Source organism: Jaculus jaculus, chromosome 12, assembly GCF_020740685.1.
Source record: "Jaculus jaculus isolate mJacJac1 chromosome 12, mJacJac1.mat.Y.cur, whole genome shotgun sequence".
Classification (NCBI taxonomy): Eukaryota; Metazoa; Chordata; class Mammalia; order Rodentia; family Dipodidae; genus Jaculus; species Jaculus jaculus.
This window is the reverse complement of record NC_059113.1, coordinates 87,244,708-87,257,395: the sequence shown is the minus strand read 5'-3', so window position 1 is coordinate 87,257,395 and position 12,688 is coordinate 87,244,708. Positions and strand designations below refer to the sequence as shown.

Genomic DNA, 12,688 nt, shown 5'->3' with positions numbered 1-12,688 from the left:
GTAATTCTGAAAAACAAGTCCATTTTTGGGGGCTGGAGGGATTGCTCAGTGGTTAAGGTGCTTGCCTGCCAAGCCTAAGTACCCAGATTTGACTCCCCAGAACCCATATAAGCCAGATGCATATGGGGGCGCCATATATATGGCATTCGTTTGCAGTGGCTACAGGCCCTGGCATACATGCCCATTCTCTCTCTACCTCTCTAAAAAGAAAAAAGCAAAAGAAAATCCATTCTCCTGGATGATAGACCAGGAATACATTGTACCTAAATACCTAAATGGAATTCATTTTAAGTTGCTTTCCATGTCACCTTTATTTCTTGGTTATTCTACTTCTTATTTTTTCTATTTTTTTGGTTTTTCAAGGCAGAGTCTTGCTGTAGCCCATGCTGACCTGGAATTCACTGTGTAGCCTCAGGCTGGCCTCAAACTCACATCAATCCTCCTACCTCTGCCTCCTGAGTACTGGGATTAAAGGCATGTGCCCCCACACCTGGCTAGCATGGTAACTAACTTCTGATGGGAAGGCCATAATACCTGGGTGTGATTGTGTCTACCTGTAATTCCAGCACTTAGAAGGTGGAAACAAGAAGATTAAGGGTAGTGAGTTTAAATCCAGTTTGGGCTACATAATAAGGCATTGTCTCAAAAAAGAAAAAATAGGGCTGGAGAGATGGCTTAGTGCTTAAGTGCTTGCCTGTGAAGCCTGAGGACCCTGGTTTGAGGCTTGATTCCCCAGGACCCACATTAGCCAGATGCACAGGGGTCGCATGTGTCTGGAGTTTGTTTGCAGTGGCTGGAGGCGCTGGCACCCATTCTCCCTCTCTCTCTATCTGCCTCTTTCTCTTTCTGTCACTCTCAATAAATAAAAAATTAAAAAAAAAAATAGAAGGATTTTTAACAGAAAATAAGCTGGGACATGGTGATGCACGTCCTTTATCCCAGCACTTGGGAGGTAGAGGTAGGAAGATTGTTATGAGTTCAAGGCCACCCTGAGACTACTGAGTGGATTTCAGGTCAGCCTAAGCTGGAGTGAGACCCTGCCTTGAAAAACAAAAGCAAATGAAACACACACACACACACACACACACACACACACTTTATACTTGGATAGGACAGTTGGGAAGGGTCAATATTGCGGAGGATGCCAGTTCATAATAATTAAGTTAGGTATTTTACTTCATTTTTATGTTACATTAGAACAAGTTTATGGATATTGTATTAAAGATCTAAAGATCATATAGAAGAATAAACCAGTAGCAAGAGCAGTGTTTTAAAAAAATTAATTATTTGAGAGAGAGAGAGAATGGGCATGCCAGGGCTTCCAGACACTGCAAACAAACTCCAGATACATGTGCCACCTTGTGCATTTGGCATACGTGGGTCCTGGGAAATCGAACCTGGGTCCTTTGGCTTTGCAGGCAAGTGCCTTAACTGCTAAGCCATCTCTCCAGCCCAAGAATAGTTTTTTTTGTGTGTGTGTGGTGTATATGCATGTTCAGTATATGTGTAGGTGCATACCCAATGTTTGGAGACCAGCGGTCAATGTCAGGTATCTTTCTCAATCATTCTACCTTTTTTTTTATTTTCTCACTGAACCTAGAGCTCACTGGTTTAGTCAGGCTGGCTAACCAGCAAGTCTCAGTGATGCCCCTGTCTCTACCTCCCCAGTGCTGGGATTACAACTGTGAGCTGCCATGCCCAGCTTTTCAGTGGGTGCTGGAGTTTGCTGGTGGGTGATGGTGCGTGCCTTTAATTCCAGCACTTGGGAGGCTGAGCATAGGGTATTGGGGAGACAGCTCATTTTATTTGCAAAATCTGCTGTCTTGGTTCAATTCCCCAGCCACTCATGTAAAGACAGATGATGCAGAAAGTGGTACAGGAATCTGGCATTCATTTGCAGTGGTAAGAGACCCCGGGGCACTCACATACACACTGCCTGCATGCGCGCGCATGCAAATAAGTCCTTTTTTTTTTTTTTTTTTGAGGTAGGGTCTCACTCTAGCTCAGCCCAGTCTGACCTGGAATTTGATCTGTAGTCTCAGGGTGGCCTTGAACTCATAGCAGTACTCTTACCTCTGCCTTCCAAGTGCTGAGATTAAAGGTGTATACCACCACACCTGGCTATAAGTTCTTTTCTATAACGAAAAGGAGGGCTGCAGAGATGGCTTAGTGGTTAAGATGCTTGCTGGCAAAGGCAAAAGATCCAAGACCAATTCCCCAGTACCCATGTAAAACCAGATGCACAAGGTGGACTGTGCATCTGGATGGAGCTCCTTTGCAGCAGCTTGAGGTCCTGGCATGCCCATTCTTTCTCTGTTTTTCTCTATCTGCCTGCCTCCCCCCACCACCTCTCTCAAATAAGTCAGTAAAAATGTTAAAAAGAATGAAAAGGAGCCCCTCATGCTTTTAATCTGAGCAGTCAGGAAGCAGAGATAGGAGGATCACTGAGAGTTTGAGGCCACCCTGAGACTACATAGTGAATTGCAGGTCAGCTTGGGCTAGATCAAGACCCTATGTGATAAAATAAAACAAAAAGCCAAATGTGATAGAAGATTGCCATAATTTTAAGTCCAAGCCTGAATCTACAAAATGCATTCAAGTCAGCCTGGGCTAGAGTGAGACCCTGCTTCAAAAAACTACCACTAAGAGCTGGGTATGTATGGTGGTTCACACCTTTAATCCCAGCACTTGAGAGTCAGAGGTAGGAGGATCGCCATGAGTTCAAGGCCACGCTGAGACTACATAGTGATTTCCAGGTCAGCCTGAGCTAGAGTGAGACCCTACCTTGAAAAACCAACCAACCAACTAAACAAACAAAAAAGTTCATATGCTCTGGAATTAGTCCTTGGTAAACTGGGAAAGGAAGGGAAGAGCGGGGTGTTGAAAGAGCATTATAACATAGGAACACAGTAAATGGGTAAATTACTGGCAAATCTGCAGAACGCTTTTCAGAAATAAACTGTTGTTACATAGAATATGTGTAAATATCTGACAATTGGCTATAACAGGACAAACATTTTATTTATTTGACAGAGAGAAAAAGGAGAGAGAGAGAGAAAATGGGCCTGCCAGGGCCTTCAGCCATTGCAAACGAATCCCAAATGTGTGTGTCACCTTGTGCATCTGGTTTATGTGGGTTCTGGGAAATTGAACCTGTGTTCCTTGGCTTTGCAGGCAAGCACCTTAACCACTAAGCCATCCCTCCAGCTCCAAACTGCTCATTCTTATTAAAAATTTTAGAGGGGCTGGAGAGATGGCTTAGCGGTTAAGCGCTTGCCTGTGAAGCCTAAGGACCCCAGTTCGAGGCTCGGTTCCCCAGGTCCCACGTTAGCCAGATGCACAAGGGGGCGCACGCATCTGGAGTTCGTTTGCAGAGGCTGGAAGCCCTGGCGCGCCCATTCTCTCTCTCTCTCCCTGTCTGTCTTTCTCTCTGTGTCTGTCGCTCTCAAATAAATAAATAAATAAATAAATAAATAAATAAATAAATAAAAATTAAAAAAAAGAAACTAACTAAATAATAAATAAGTAAATAAATAAATAAGAGGATCATCATGAGTTTCCAGATCAGCCTAGGCTAGAGCGAGACCTGACCTCGAAAAAAAAATTTTTTTTAGAGAAATTGAGGCTTTGTATTTTTTATTTTTATTTTTTCATTTTTCGAGGTAGGGTCTCACTGTAGTGCAGGCTGAGGTTTTAAATACATATTTTCCCAAAGTAGACATAGTGTACAGATTTTTTCCCCCTTGTTTCTATATATATTTAAAATTTAAAACTTTTATTTATTTATTTGGAAGCAGAGAGAATGGGCATGCCAAGGCCTCTAGCCACTGAAAATAAACTCAAGACACATGTACTACTTTGAGCATTTGGCTTTACATGGGTATTGGGGGATTGAACCCAGGTCATTAGGTTTTGCAGGCAAGCACTTTAACCACTAAACCATCTCTCCAACCCTTCTTTCTTCTTTTTTGGATGGGTGGGTGGAGGGTTGAGGTAGGGTCTTGCTGTAGCCTGGAATTCACTATGTAGTCTCAGGCTGGCCTCAAATCCATGGCAGTCCTCCTACTTCTGCCTCCAGAGTGCTGGGATTAAAGGCTAAAGGCATGCACCACTACGCCTGGCTCCAGCCCTCAATTCTATATATTAACACTTAATGTTGGGAGCTGGTGCTTGCTTGCAAAGCCTGTTTGTTAGCTCTGGTTTTCTATTTCCCAGTATCCACATAAAGCCAGATGCTAAAAGTCATGCATGCATCTGGCTTTATGTGCATCTGTGCAATGCAAAGAGACCCTAGCACCTTCTTTTTTATTATTATTATTTTTTTGTTTTTTGAGGTAGGGTCTCATTTTAGCTCAGGCTGACCTGGAATTCACTATGTAGTTTCAGGGTGGCCTTGAACTCACAGCGTTGCCTCCCAAGTGCTAGGATTAAAGGCATGCACCACCATGCCCGGCTAGACACTAGTAGCATCTTTATGCTCTCTCTTCCTCTCTCAAATAAGTAAAAATATAAAGACAAACAAACTCACAATGCCTTTTCTAGTTTAACTGTTCTTCTAAAGAGATTGATTGAATTGACTTGATTTGGTTTGTTTCTGACCTCAGGCTGGGCATGGTGGTACACGCCTTTAATCCCAGCACTCTGGAGGCAGAGGTTGGAGGATCACCACGAGTTGGAGGCCACTCTTGAGACTACATAGTAAATTCCATGCCAGCTTGGGCTAGAGGGAGACCCTATTTCAAAAAACAAACACCTTTAATCCCAGCGCTTGGGAGGCAGAGGTAGGAGGATTGCTGTGAGTTCCAGGCCTGAGACTACAGAGTGAATTCCAGGTCAGCCTGAGCTAGAGTGAGACCCTACCTTGTTAAAAAAAAAACAAAACCAAAAAACAAACAAACAAACAAACAAACAAACAACAAACCATCAAAAACAATTTCAGAAGTCTTCCAAAGTAAGTTGTAATTATAAGTTAAAATAAGTTATAATTAGAGTGAGCCCCAAAGAGTCTCATAACAATAACAATCTATTGTTACATGAATCATTTTCCTTCTCAGTGTGTAGCCCTGTTGGTAGTATTTAAGGGCTTTTGTAGCCCAAAGTAGTTTCAAACTTCCACATTTCTGCCAGAAACCAGTTCCAAAGACATATGAACCATATGTTAGGTTTAACCCAGCCATGACCACACTTAGTACCATCAATTTTTTTTAAATTTAATTTATTTATTTGAGAGTGACAGAGAGAAGGGCCTCCAGCCACTGCAAACGAACTCCAGATGCGTGCGCCCCCTTGTGCATCTGGCTAACTTGGGTCCTGGGGAATCGAGCCTTGAACCGGGGTCCTTAGGCTTCACAAGCAAGTGCTTAACCGCTAAGCCATCTCTCCAGCCCCCATCAATTTTTTATATTACTTTTCTCTCTGCTATGACAAAGTAACTGAAAAACAAAATGAGAAATGCTGGGTGTGGTGACACATACCTTTAATCCCAGCACTTGGGAGGCCCAGGTAGGAGGATTGCTTGAGTTCGAGGCTACCCTGAGACTACATAGTGACTTCCAGTTCAGCCTGAGCTAGAGTGAGCCCCTACCTCAACCTCTTACCCGCCCCCCCACAAATCATTTTCCTGTCAGAAAATTGAAGACATACTTGAGGAAATTCTACCTATGGGCCATGTTCTTTCTTTGCATGATAATTTCTGTGAATTTAAGACAGTTGCCTAGGTACAGAGCTTCCCTTTATAATTAAGATGTTCCAAGTTATTTATTTATTTATTTTTGGTTTTTCGAGGTAGAGTCTCACTATAGTCTAGGGTGACCTGGAATTCACTGTGTAGTCTCCGGGTGTCCTTGAACTCACAGCGATCCTCCTACTTCTGCCTCCCGAGTGCTGGCATTAAAGGCGTGTGCCACCAAGCCCAGCAGATGTTCAGTTTTCTCACAAAACTTTAAAGTAAACTTTAAACTTTAAAGTCCATTAATGTCTGGAAATGCCTATTAAAAAAAGAAATTAGGGGGCTGGAGAGATGGCTTAGCGGTTAAGGCGCATGCCTGTGAAGCCAAAGGACGTAGGTTCCAGGTACCACATAACAAAGATGCACGTGATGGCACATGCATCTGGAGTTCATTTGTAGTGGCTAGAGGCCCTGGCACACCCATTCTCTCTCTGTCTCTAGTAAATAAATAAATTTACAAAATACAAAAAGAACAAAAAGAAAAATTTGAGCTCGAAAGATGGCTCAGTGATTAAGGAACTTGTCTTCAAAGCCTAGCTATCTGGTTTGATTCTCCACTACCCATTGGAAGTCAGATGCACAAAGTAGCATGTGTGTCTGGAGTTCATTTGCAGTGGCAGAAGGCTCTGGCATGCCCATACTCACTCTTTCTGTCTGCCCCTTTCTTACTGTCAAATAAATCTACTTAAAAAAGAAAGAAAGAAAATTTTAGCCAGGCATGGTGGTGCATGCCTTTAATCCCAGTACTTGGTTAACAGAAGTAGGAGGATTGCCATGAGTTCAAGGCCACCCTGAGACTACATAGTGAGTTTTAGATTAGCCTGGCCTACAATGAAACCCTACCTCGTAAAACAAAACAAAAATAAATAAATAAATTTTAGAAGAGGTAGAGCTATCAGGTTAGAAATCTAGAAGAATAGAAGTGATGGTTGCCTAGGCCTGTGTGCAGGAAGGGGAGTTTTCCAGTTGAGAGAGTATAAGGGAATTTTCTGGAATGTGTTTTTCTACTTTGTTGCTGGTTACAAGGACTCATACATCTATGAAAACCTATGTACACTTAACATGAGCACATTTTGGGGCTAGAAAGATGACTTAGCAGTTAATGTGCTTGCCTTTGAGGCCTAAGGACCCAGGCTTGATTCCTCAGAACCCAAGTAAGCTAGATGCACATGGTGGCATATGCATCTGGAGTTTGTTTGCAGTGGCTAGAGGTTCTGGCATGTCCCATTTTCCCTCCCTCCCTCCCTCCCTCCCTCCCTCCCTCCCTCCCTCTGTTATGAAAATAAAAAGGGCACATTTTGTTTATATAAATATACCTGGATAAAGTTCATTAAAAACAAGATTGGGGTTTGGAGAGATGGCTAAGATGGCTAAGGCACTTGCTTGCAAAACCTGAAGGCCTGGGTTTAGTCCCCCAGTACCCACATAAAGCCAGATACACAAAGTGGAACATGCATCTGGAATTTATTGCAGCAGTAACAGGCCCTGGCATGCCCATTTTCTCTGTCTGCTTTTTCCTCCTCTCAGGCTTTCTCTCTGTGCTTTCAAATAAAGATACAGATATTTATAAAAAACAAACAAACAAGCAAGCAAGCAAACAAACCAAGATTTAAAACTGGGCATGGTGGCACATGCCTTTAATTCTAGTACTCGGGAGGCAGAGGTAGGAGGATTCTTGTGAGTTTGAGGCCAGCCTCAGACTATAATGAATACCAAGTCATCTTGGGCAAGAACAAACTCTATCTTGAAAAACTTAAAAAAAAAAAAAAGATTTAGATATAACGATGATTTTTTAAAAAATTCTATTTTTAATAGCTAGGAGTGGTGGTACACGCCTTTAATCCCAGCACTTGGGAGGCAGAGGTAAAAGGATTACTGAGCGTGCAAGGCCACCCTGAGACTAACACTGAATTCCTGAATTCCAGGTTAGCCTGGAAAGTGAGACCTTACCTCGAACCCCCCCCCCCAAGATAATTTATTTGACAGAGAAAAAGAGGGAGAGAGAGTGAATATGGGAGTGCCAGGTTTCCAACCACTGTTTTTTGAGGTAGGTCTCACTGTAGTACAGGCTGACCTGGAATTCACTATGTAGTCTCAGGCTGGCCTTGGGCTTGCAGATGTTTTACTTTTTAGAATTTTCAAATTACTCCTTGTTGACTTTGAGTTTGTTATTGTTCTAATTGTTATTTTAAAATAAGACTCGTAGTTTGATTTTCTTTGTTAGAACATTATGAAAAATGACAAACTCGGCATACTAGGAAGATAAATATCTCTTTCTGTTCCCCTCGCTTCCGTTTCTTTTCTCTTTTGGGTTTTTGAGACTAGATTTCATTAGACAGCTCAGGTTGTCTTCAAACTCCAGATCATCTTGCCTCAGCCTCCTGAGTACTAGGATTGCAGTTTATGTTTTAGTTCGATAAGGCATATGTACATGTATGTATGTATATATGTATGTGTATGTATATATGTATGTATGTGTATACACACACACATATATATACATGCATATATATATTTGCAAGCAGAGGGTGGGTGGAATAGGAGCACCAGGACCTCTTGGCCTTCAAACAAAGTCTAGATGCATGTGTATCTGTGTATTTGTGTATCTAGCTTTATGTGGTTACTGGGGAATTGAACCTGGGTCCTTAGGCTTTGCAGGCATGCACCCTAACCACTGAGCAATTTCTACGGCCCCCTCCCCCTCTGCTCCCCCTTCCCCAGATGTAGGGTCTTGTTCTAGTCCAGGCTGACCTGGAATTTACTATGTAGTCTCAGGTCGGCCTCGAACTCACACCTATCCTTCTCCCTCTGCCTCTCGAATGCTGGCATTAAAGGCATGTGCCACCGTGCCTGGCTAATTTCATGCCTTTTACATTTTGCTTATTTTGCTGACTTGAACACTGTAATCCCAGAGGAAAGTCACCAAATACTTAAGTTAGTTATTACTCTTCCCTCTTCCTTTCTGCAGCAAAAACAGATGGCTCCTCTGTATAATATGAGTTAGCACTTCTCAGCCTTTCTGCATGTAGTGGCTCCATTGTCTGTCATCTGGTAGTGGAAAAGCTCCTGAAGTTATTTGCTGTTACATATCAACCTTTGTCAAATCTTTGAATAAGTGCTAATGTCAGAATTTGCCCTGTGTTTAATTCTTTAAATTAAGCTACAAATACATAGATACTGCTTTATGTGAGTGGATATTGTTGAGGGAGGAGTACTTAAAGATCAGCTGAGATAAAACTGCTTTCTTTTTAATTTTTTTTTTTATTTATTTGAGAGAGAGAGAAAGGGGCAAAGAGAGAGGGAGGGAGAATGGGCACACCAGGGCCTCTAGCCACTGCAGACTGACTACATACGCATATGCCACCTTGTGTATCTGGCTTACATGGATCCTGGGGAATTGAACCTGGGTCCTTTGGCTTTGCAGGCAGACACCTTAACCGCCAAGCCATCTCTCCAACTCCAACACTTCTGCTTTCTAATATTGCACTGATCTAGCCAAGGAGTTGGATATATAAATATAATGTGATTAATAGTTATATTAGGTAAACAACTTGAGTACAGAAATTCCCTGTAATTAGTGAAGATTCCCTAGAATTGGGTAAAGAGTTTGGGCACATGTAGAGGATACGCCATGGCAGGAGCCAAAGTCATGGAAACAAGGCCAGCAGCCAGCCAACTCGAAGGAGCCAATATGGGAATTGCTGTCTTACAGTTCTAGAATTTTGAAATCAAGGTGCTGATCAAGTTGTCTCCTGAGGGTTGTGAGTTTGAATTAACCCCATTCCCCTCTCTAGCAAAGAGCTCACTCTTTCCTTCTGTGTAGATGGTGTTCGCTGAGTTTTTTTAAAAGTATATTTATTTGCAAGCATAAAGAAAAAGTGAGAGAGAGGGAGGGAGAGAGGATGGGTACTCCAGGGGGTTCCATCCCCTGCAAACAAACTACAGACGTACACACTAGTTTGTGCATCTGAGGTTTTACATGGGTACTGGGAAGTCAAATCCAGTCTTTCAGGCTTTGTAGGCAAGTGCCTTCACCACTGACCCATCTCTCTAGTTCCAATCTTGATTCCCCAGTAACTCAGGCAAAGCTAGATGCACAAAGTGGTACATGCGTCTGGAGTTTGTTTGCAGGGGAAGGAGTCCCTGACATGTTCTCGCTCTCTCTGCTTGCAGATAAATAAGCAGAAACAAAAGCATCCAAAAAACAACACATAAGGAGAAAGTTAAAACTAGGGTCTGAAGAGATGGCTTAGCAGTTAAGGCACTTGCTTGCTTATCCTGACAGCCTGGGTTTGACTTGACAGTACTCATGTAAAGCCAGATGTTCAAAGTGGTGCATGTATCTGGAGTTTGTGAACATTTTTTTCCTATATCTAGGGTGGAATGGGGAGTTCACAAAATAAAACAATATGATGCTGAATTTGCTATTAAAATACTATGAAGACTCGAGCCGGGTGTGATGGTGCATGCCTTTAATCCCAGCACCCAGGAGGCAGAGGTAGGAGTATTGCCGTGAGTTCGAGGCCACCCTGAAACTCCATAGTGAATTCCAGGTCAGCTTGGGCTGGAGTGAGATCCTACCTTGTAAAACAAACAACAACAACAACAACAACAAAAAAAAACAAACAAAGAACAAAAAAGCAAAACAAAACAAAAACCTGTGAAGCCTGGCACAGTGGCATCATACACTGGCAGCCGCCCCTGACTCAGAAGGCAGGAGGATTGCTCAAGTCTGGGTGTGTTAAGATCAGCCGGGCAACAGAGCAAGACCCTTCTCTGAAAAAAATATTGTGCAACTGCAGAGGAAGGAAGTAGTTTATGTCTCCTGGATTCCGAATAACAAGTGGTGCTTGGCTCATCATGAGTTCAAGTACTTTTTGAACTTTTCCTGAAGTACTTTTTCATCCGTGTTCACTGACTTACCCTCCCTTGTCATTGTCTGCTGTAGGCTGTGGTTGTGGCTGTCAGGTACAGAGGACTCAGTTGTTGCGATGTCCACTTTGTAGGACAACAGCTTTTGTTTTTGATGTTAAAATCCTAGACGACATCCTTTGCCTTAGAATAGGATATCCTTAGTGTCCGTTCTTTCTTTCAATCTTCCTCCCTTCCTCCTTCCCTCCCTCCCTTCCTTCCTTCCTTTCTCTTTCTCTCTTTCTCTCTTTCTTTTTCTTTCTTTCAACTTACATTATCTTTATTGCAATTTTAAGTTTTTTTTTTAACATTTAATTTTTATTTATTTGAGAGAGAGGTGGGGGCACTAGGGCCTCTAGCCACTGCAAACAAACTCCAGATGCATTTACCGTCTTGTGCATCTGGTTTACGTGGGTACTGGAGCATCGAACTTGGGTCCTTAGGTTTTGCAGGCAAGTGCCTTAACTGCTAAGTCATCTCTCCAGCCCCACAATTTTAATTTTTAGTGGAATGTTTTTATACCAAATGCAGAGCGTATAACACACATGGATATTTTAAGAGTAATAGAAAGAAGGGCCTAGGGAGATAGTTGAGTTAGTAAAGTGCTTGCTATGCAAAAATGAGGACCTGAGTTCAGATGCCCATTGCCTGTGGAAATGCTGGGTGGCGCGACATTCCCCATAGTTCAGTCACCAGGGAGGTAGACACTGGAGGACCCTGGGGCTCTCTGCCCAGCTAGTCTAGCTGAATCAGTGAGCCCCAGGTTCAGTGAGAGACCTTGTCTCAAAAATAGGCTGATAGTGGGCTGGAGAGATGCCTTAGTGGTTAAGGCACTTGCCTGCAAAGCCAGAGGACCTCAGTTTGATTCCCCAGGACCCACGTAAGCGCAAGGGGCGCACGCATCTGGAGTTCATCTGCAGTGGCTGGAGGCCTGGTGCACCCATTTTTTTCTCTCTCTCGCTCCCTCTCTCTTTCTGCCTCTTTCCCTCTCTCAAATAAATAAAATTTAAAAAATAGGCTGATAGTAATTGAGGACACCTGGCACTGATCTCTGGCCTCTGCATGCATGCACGTAGATCTGGACACACAACCATGTACTCACACATACGCCCCCCCCCCAAAAAAAAATAATCAAAAGCACAGTTTAGAAGAATGAGGCAGGCTGATCATGCATTCCAGGCCAGCCTGAGCTGCATAGCAAGACTGTGTCAAAACCAAAATAATACATCCAAACAAACAACAAAAAATGAGAAAACCAGTAACAGAATGAATACACATAATACATACAGCCTGTCACTTAGGTTAAGAAATAGAAAGTATTAGTACTTTATGCTGGGCATTGTGACACATTCCTTTAATCCCAGTGTTTGGGAAGCAGAGTTAATAGGTTCATCATGAGTTCGAAGCCACCCTAAGGCTACACAGTGAATTCCACAGTATTATCATTTTACTGAGTGCCCCTCTTGTAGGTGGCACACTTACTCCTAGTGTCATTATCTTAACCTCATCTGTAGGAGTATTCCTAGGCAATATATTGTGCATTTCTATTTATTTATTATTTGTTTTTTCTGGGGTGAGTGGCCATTTTGTGACTTGTTTTATTCCTTTTCATTGAAACTAGATTTTTCATGTCTTCAGTCATTCCATATGTAACAAAGATGGCTCTGTGTGAGTTGTTAGGAGCCAGCCTGTTGGGTGCCCGTATTCAGGCTAGTGCTGGAGAGAGGGACACAGATAACAACAAAATTCAGTACTAGCTGGGTGTGGTGGTCCATGCCTATAATCCCCTTACTCGGGAGGCAGAGGTAGGAGGATCTCCATGAGTTCGAGGCCACCCTGAGGCTACATAGTTAATTCTAGGTCAGCCTGAGCCAGAGTGAGACCCTACCTCGTAAAACCAAAAAGAAAGAAAAAAAATCAGTGCTGAGTTCACAGGGCTTAAATTGGTGCCTTTAACAAACCATGAACTGAAAAAATGATCCTTTCTTAAAAATTCTTTCCTGAGACTCTAAATCTATTGCACAGACTGGCCTCAAACCTGGCAATCTG

The 12,688-nt window shown here is 42.7% G+C and overlaps 1 protein-coding gene across 8 annotated transcripts in view; it reads left to right on the top strand.

Moving 5' to 3' along the window:
* Positions 1–12,688, top strand: part of Elf2 (E74 like ETS transcription factor 2) — a 110,941-nt gene that overhangs the window by 31,711 nt on the left and 66,542 nt on the right. The gene's annotated exons all lie outside the window — the stretch shown is intronic.